The sequence below is a fragment of the Schistocerca cancellata genome, chromosome 11 (genome assembly GCF_023864275.1).
Source record: "Schistocerca cancellata isolate TAMUIC-IGC-003103 chromosome 11, iqSchCanc2.1, whole genome shotgun sequence".
Taxonomy (NCBI): domain Eukaryota; kingdom Metazoa; phylum Arthropoda; class Insecta; order Orthoptera; family Acrididae; genus Schistocerca; species Schistocerca cancellata.
In genome coordinates, this window is record NC_064636.1 from 70,215,566 (window position 1) to 70,222,483 (window position 6,918).

A 6,918-nucleotide genomic window follows, 5' to 3' on the forward strand; every position below is an offset into this window, starting at 1 on the left:
TTTCAACACCATATCCTTCACCTGTGGAAAACGAAAACAGAAACTACACAGCATCTTTTGGATCTGCAGAGGGATTCCCACATTTCGTATATAAATAACCAAAGCCATCATCCTCCAAATTCCCCTGCATCCTCATCAGCTTCAGAAACTAATTCACTGAATAGTCCTCATTTGTTTTTCTTAGAGAAGTAGAAATTTAACTGCATTAATTACTAACTTATGTATTTATCTTTCAATTACTAAAGTAATAAAATAAAAATGCTGTTCTTAAAACTTCTTATTTATTTGTGTTCTGTGTACTTTTCTTTAACCTACCTTAAAAAAACAGCCAGTCGTTCTTTGGGTGAAACTGATACTCTCCAGAAAGTGTCGTTTTTTCTCAGTCTTGGTTCTAGTTTCTTTAAAAGTTCACAGAAGGTGCACTATGTCATCCTAAAATATTCATAAAACTTAGTCTCATCATCTATGAGATGAGAAAATAATGTTCGAAACTCTCCCTGTAGCGGTCTTGTTTTCCAGGCACTGTGGTTCCATAATTTTGTTCTTCTTGTTTGCCTTCGTTCTTTTTCCTCTTCGTCTAAAGCTATAAGTCCTAATTCACCATTACGAAAATTAGTGAACATGTTTTACAGCTGTCACAAACAGAAACACAGATCACCGCGTCCGAGTCACTACAAGGAACAACAGAGACACGGACGTGCCCCGGTCCTGTGTGGCCCCTGCAGGAATGGACCGGAGCACGGCCGTCACTCGTCCGACGCTCGGCCCTGACACGGCCCGGACTTTTTTTTTTTTTTTTTTTTTTTTGTAGTCCGGGGTGATAGGTTACAATACAGCATCACCGGTCCATTGCGGTCTAACTGTGTTGGTGAGCCAGTAAATTTCCACTGTGCAGAGACTGCGTCACTGCAATTCACTTTGGAGGTGTGGCGGTGGGGCTCGTGGTCCCGTACCACCCTCTGACGGTGATAGTGCTACATGAGTCAGGCAGAATTTATTGCCTAACATGTGCAGGTGAAGGTGTGGCGGTGGGACTTATAGTCCCGTACCGTGACGGCCCGGACGTGTGTGTCCCGACCTTTATACAGTCTAGGCCAGGGGCGGGCAGGAATCCTGCACATGTGCGGTGCACTTGCACGCGTTCAGTTAGGGGCAAGCTGGCCACCCGCTTATCTCCCCTCCCCACCATACCTTCTGTCCACTCCTTCCTCTGTAATGCGTTTTGTTTCCTAGCTTGCTTTATTGAGTGAATGAGTAAGGTTAGTTAGGAGTGCTTGAAAGAAATCGTGGTTTGAAAGAGTACCTATTACCTACGATACGTTTTATTTAATTATCACAGGTGGAGTTTACAATACGTTTAATATCTGGAACAAAATTTCTACATACAGACAAACACAAACAGTTACGTAAATTTTCATCACTGATGTTTGCTCTTACCCGAGACTTATTAATTCAGCAAATGGTTTTCCAGCTCTCGCTATATTAAGCGCAGTCTTATAACTTGCACGTACCGCTGGGCTATTATTGTTGTCGTCCTGAAAACTTGAAAACAGTGCTCCATAAAATGTTAAATCAGTTAGATGAGAGACATGACGAGAGAAAGTCGCAGATCTCTCGTGACAACAACAACTACGACAAATTCAAATGGCTCTGAGCACTATGGGACTTGAACTGCTGTGTCATCAGTCCCCTAGAACTTAGAACTACTTAAACCTAACTAACCTAAGGATTCGAACCTGCGACCGTAGCGGTCGCGCGGTTCCAGACTGTAGTGCCTAGAACCGCTCGGCCACTCCGGCCGGCCAACTACGACAGATTCATCTGGTATCGTCAGATCGCTCTTCTTAAGCTCAGTCAAGTCCCCATCCGCTCAGAATCCGACAATAAATTGTACTCGTCCTTGTGGAATTTATTATAATGGCCTTCAATACTAAACTTCCGTTGAACAGCGAGAATACTGCCGCATATTAAACATTTCCAATTTTCACGTTTTTGCACAAAGAAAAAATGATTCTCCCATTGCTTTTTAAAAGATAGCAAATCTCCACTTCTCCGTTTCTTGAAATACAACGTTCACTACATAGTGGTCGCTTCGCATCAACGTCCGCAGCTTAGCCTGGCACTACACTGCCGCAACCTGCCGGCTGTCGCCACAGCCCCGGTCGACGCCTGCACGCGAGCAGCACACGTGCAGCGCTGTGCGCTCATGAGCCGCGTGCAACGTTTGCCCGCCCCTGCTCTAGGGTAACGCTTCTCACATTGTTTCGTCAGCAACCCGTTTCGTAGGGGCACAGTCCTCACCGATCCCCATTCACCTTTAATTAAAAATTAGTACTACCAGCGTACACAACCAATAGATATACCAACTAGCTTCTACTTTTTTGTTTTGTTTTTACATGAACAGCATCATACGAGAACTGATAACGACTCTCTTTTTCTGAAACACTTACGGGGTAAATTCTTACTCGCGAACAATATCTCAGAAAAAAATTTAATCAAAATAATGTCAAACGGAAGCAGATGGGACGGGATATAAACAAAAGGAAGTAAATAATAAAATTTAAAAAGTGAACTGTTACCGGTAATTAATAACATGTAATTTGACTACAACAAACGATATTTTAATGATGCATAGGAAAAGATAAATTTATCTTTAATGCTATGGTTGCGTGTGCTTATTTTGATACAATAGTTAGAAGGGTGGCTTTAATATCCTTCATAGCTGATCTCACGCACTCTGGAGATTTGAGCAGTGTTTTTGTTTAATGGTCGCCATTGTCGAAAGTAAGTATTCGTGCAAATACGTGGCTGCGAACGGCAGAACTGTCACTGCTCAATCAGACAATACCGATAATCAGAGATATTTCGTACAAAAACTCACCTTTTCTTGCCAGGCGTTTGTGGTGATACGCCAAGATGATTCTTGGAAAACTGTTTGAATCTTCCAATGCTATGCATGCTTTGTCCTGTGTATGTAGCAACTCTCACTGAAATTTGTAAATAGTGTGAAGCAATTTTTTCTGCTCCCTTTCCCTTTCGCAGCATTCAATCACACGCAATATAATTTTGCGAGCATCGCTACGTAGTACTGGTTTCCTTCTAACCGTAGGCCTACTGGTAGGTGTTGTTGGCGACTCCCGAGATGGGCCAGCAACTGCCTCTTCACTCATTTTGATAATGTTTGGCACAACTGCACAATAAAAACACGCAGAACAGTTCAGCGCAAAACAATAACGAAGCAGACGACAATGGCTACCTTGTACAACACAGCCAGCTACGTAATGTTGGCAATAGACTTGGCTACTGTTTCTATGTTTCGATACAGTGTATCGAGTCCTGGAACTGTTTCAGTGTTTCGGAACGGCTATGGTCCACTGTTTCGAAACAGTGGTGTTTCATTCCACCCTTGTCTCGGATCTCGAGCCAGACACAGAAACTGTATCGTTGTTAAAATAAGACTGTTTCAGTCCACCTGCGCCTGGAACGGACTAATTGTATCGAAACAGGAATGTTTCATTCCGCTCTGTGCCGGACGAGATTCGGGCTCGGCACAGGTACTGAAACACAACATACCACTTCGTGAAACACTTTCAAGAGTGTCGAAATCTTTTGACAAGCAATAGCATGAAGCTCAAGATATCCGAAAATAAAGCTTCGTTTCTAGCTGACTGTCCTATTCCGAAATGGCGTAACATCTGCTTTATAAACACTAACCAAACAATAAAACAACGCATACTATTCGCATTCAAAATAATAAATATGTGAAAATCATTCAGTCAAATTACACTTTCTTTACAACATACGCTTCTCTGTTCATGCACAGTAATCATATTAAGAAACGCAAGTAAGACTACAACATTTTAAATAAAAAAAGGCGTAGAGTGACAGTTATTAGACATGTATATAAATCTGATGTAGGTATAATTGCAAGCAATCTGTTTGACATAACACTGATAGTGTAATGGTGAACGGGAAGCATCGTAAATTCATAGTAACGGTTCGAAACACATTGAAACACACATTTTTTTTCTGTTATATTTTGTTATTTATTCGAATTATTTGGCGTTATTTGTGAGTCTATAGTCACTGTGTCTATTATCCACAATAATTCCCTTTGTGTGCATGGAAATTAGCAGGATGGGTATATTAGCCATACTAATGGAATGTGGGAATCCCAGTAGCATATCTGTTGTTTCTGCAGTTTGCTCCCACCTCCAGTTCCGTTCGTGGTGGTTCTTCTGTCTTCACCTAAGGCTTCCCTCAGCCAATTGAAAAGTATGAAAGTCACATGACACAAAAGCAGCGCATTTGCTGCAGGAAATACGAAACTGCCAAGACGCCTAAGTGATAGTTTCATACTTTCTGCGATATGATTAGCGCTCTCGCACCTCATTTGTGTTTATATGGACATACTTATACAGTAGACATTCAAGATGATAAAATGTGTAGGTTTATTAGATTACAAAACAAACTGTTTCACTGTTTCGAAACACCGTATCGAAACATTACATTGTACTGTTTCATTTGTTTCGAAACATTTACGTGTTTCAGTTTGCCCATCTCTAGTTGCCAAGAGTCGAAACTGCGTGCCTACCGAAGCCTCCCGACGTTTACCGACTTCTACCGATTCAGGACTAGGGAGAGGTCTGCCATCTAAAAGTTTACACACTGTAACTCGGCCGTATGGTCGTCCACACCTGATCTTACGCAACCAATTCCCTCCCCCCCCCCCCCACACCCCATCTCCTCATTACCCCACCGACTCTCTTCCCACCTGAATAAAAAAGTTAAATAATTTATCCATTCACCCTGTTTCAATGCACGTAACAAATACTACATAGTATGAAGGCTTTCACGACCGGATGATCTTCTGGTAAACCTTCCGGGATGGACCACGACCTTACATCCCGGAAGGTTTACCAGAAGAAATACTACATACCACTGTCTTCTCGAAAACTGACATGTTTTGAGAACATCTCCGAAAATATCGTTTGTGTTACTCGTGCAAATGTTTATCGTGTGTCCTGCCACCAAACAGAGAATAATGCGGCGGTTTTCCAGTGAAATGAGCAGCACTCACACAGTGCACGTCCACAAATGTACTGATTGTTAGATCCATAACAAAAACACAGGGCGATTCCGTCACTCAGATTCACACAGCATTCCAGAAAACCCTTAACCAATACAAAACGAGGCCCCAGGAGGAAGATAACAAGACTTGAACAACGATCTGAAAATGGATTTGTAACAAATCCGAAACTGGTCTGGTTTGCTTCAAATAAATCTTTTTAAACCACTATTGCGGTTGGTTGTTGCTTCAGTTATAAACTTCGTACTGCATGCTACCAAAGGTACATTTTAATTAGGTGCAAACCATATCTTTATTTAACTATAAAGGTGCGTCCACACTAATCGTGCTCGCCAAACTTGTGCTCGTCTGTCAGGAGACTCGTCAAACTTGTCTGACTTGGGCTCGTTCTGCTTCTATCTTCGTCCAGACTACTCCAGTTGCTTGCCAGGCTTTGGCCCGTGAGGATCCGCACCGTACTCGCAGTCGTAACCAGCGCCAGTTTCCCAATTTAGAAATGGACGAAGTCGTTATAGCGAACAGTTATCCTGCCTGCCCTCACGTATGGATCTGCTGCATGGGCCACGAATAGTGTCACCAGGATGCGGACGTTGCAGCGCCTGCAGAACAAGGTGCTCAGGTGGAGCCAAAGACCTTGTAAAAAATAACTAGACTCACTGATGGCGCTGCAGTCGCGGGATAATTTGAACCTTCGGCTGGACGCCATTATAGTGGTTGTAATCTGATGTGTTGTGTAGTACTGTTGTTTATGAATACCCTGATTCAACGTTGTATATTTGTTGGGACGTACATACAGTATTTGTTACTCGTAATTCTACTGTCTGAACGTTCCAATCGAAAGAAGTACAATGGTGAAGAGTCGTGCAGCGATTAATTGTACAAATAAATTCGAGAAAGGAACGAATATTACATTTCACAGGTAAGTGAATATTTTAAGTTGTTTTGTATGTCAGTGCACTTGCTTAATAAATGTTTTTGTAACACGGTATTAGTATAATGTCTGTGCGTCTATTTGCAGGTTTCCTTTCTCAAAACCATAGCTGTTACAAAAATGGTTACACGCTGTCAGGAGGCAAGATTTCCGACCGACAGAATACCATTTTATATGTTCTGATCATTTTGAAGAAAGTTGGCTGATCTGTAGTGTTTTCATGGTCTAGGTTAGGTTGAAACTTGATAATTTGGTCGTGAGGTGCCAAAGCACTATGCCGTATATAACGCACTTCTCGTCATAAAATCTAAAGCAAGGTAGAGTCAGAAAATATCTATTAATATAGTGGGCAAATCTTCGAGTATTTTGATGCATTTTGCGTACATCTATCGTAAATGAACTACGAAAAATGCTAGGGGTCCAGTACGTAACTTTTAGCTACGGCAGATTCCACGTAGTACGTAAGATAAATTCATAAACAGTGACTAGTTGCTGTTTGTCCATAAATTAAAAAGTATATTGTAGTGACGTATTTAAATGAGGCATTATGTTTGTGACCTAACTCAAGGGAAGGCATTTTATAACCAAAACCGATGTATAAACATTCGAACTCCGCGCGTCAGTTTACCACTCTAATGGCCGCCGGCCAGCTATTCAATTTGTCCGCTCTTCACAGTCGACCACTCGTGAGGTTGTGGGGGCCTGGGTGGAGCCTGCACGCCCCGCCACTCACGAGAATTGTCACTCTCCACGAGGAAGCGGATATCGTCCCCCTAAAGACGCAACAGCGCGCGGCGGCTCTAGAGAAAGTGGATGCCTTGCGGGACACTGTCCATGGGTTACGCCACGTTGGACCACACTTCCACGTCTACATCTACATCTACATCTACATTTATAC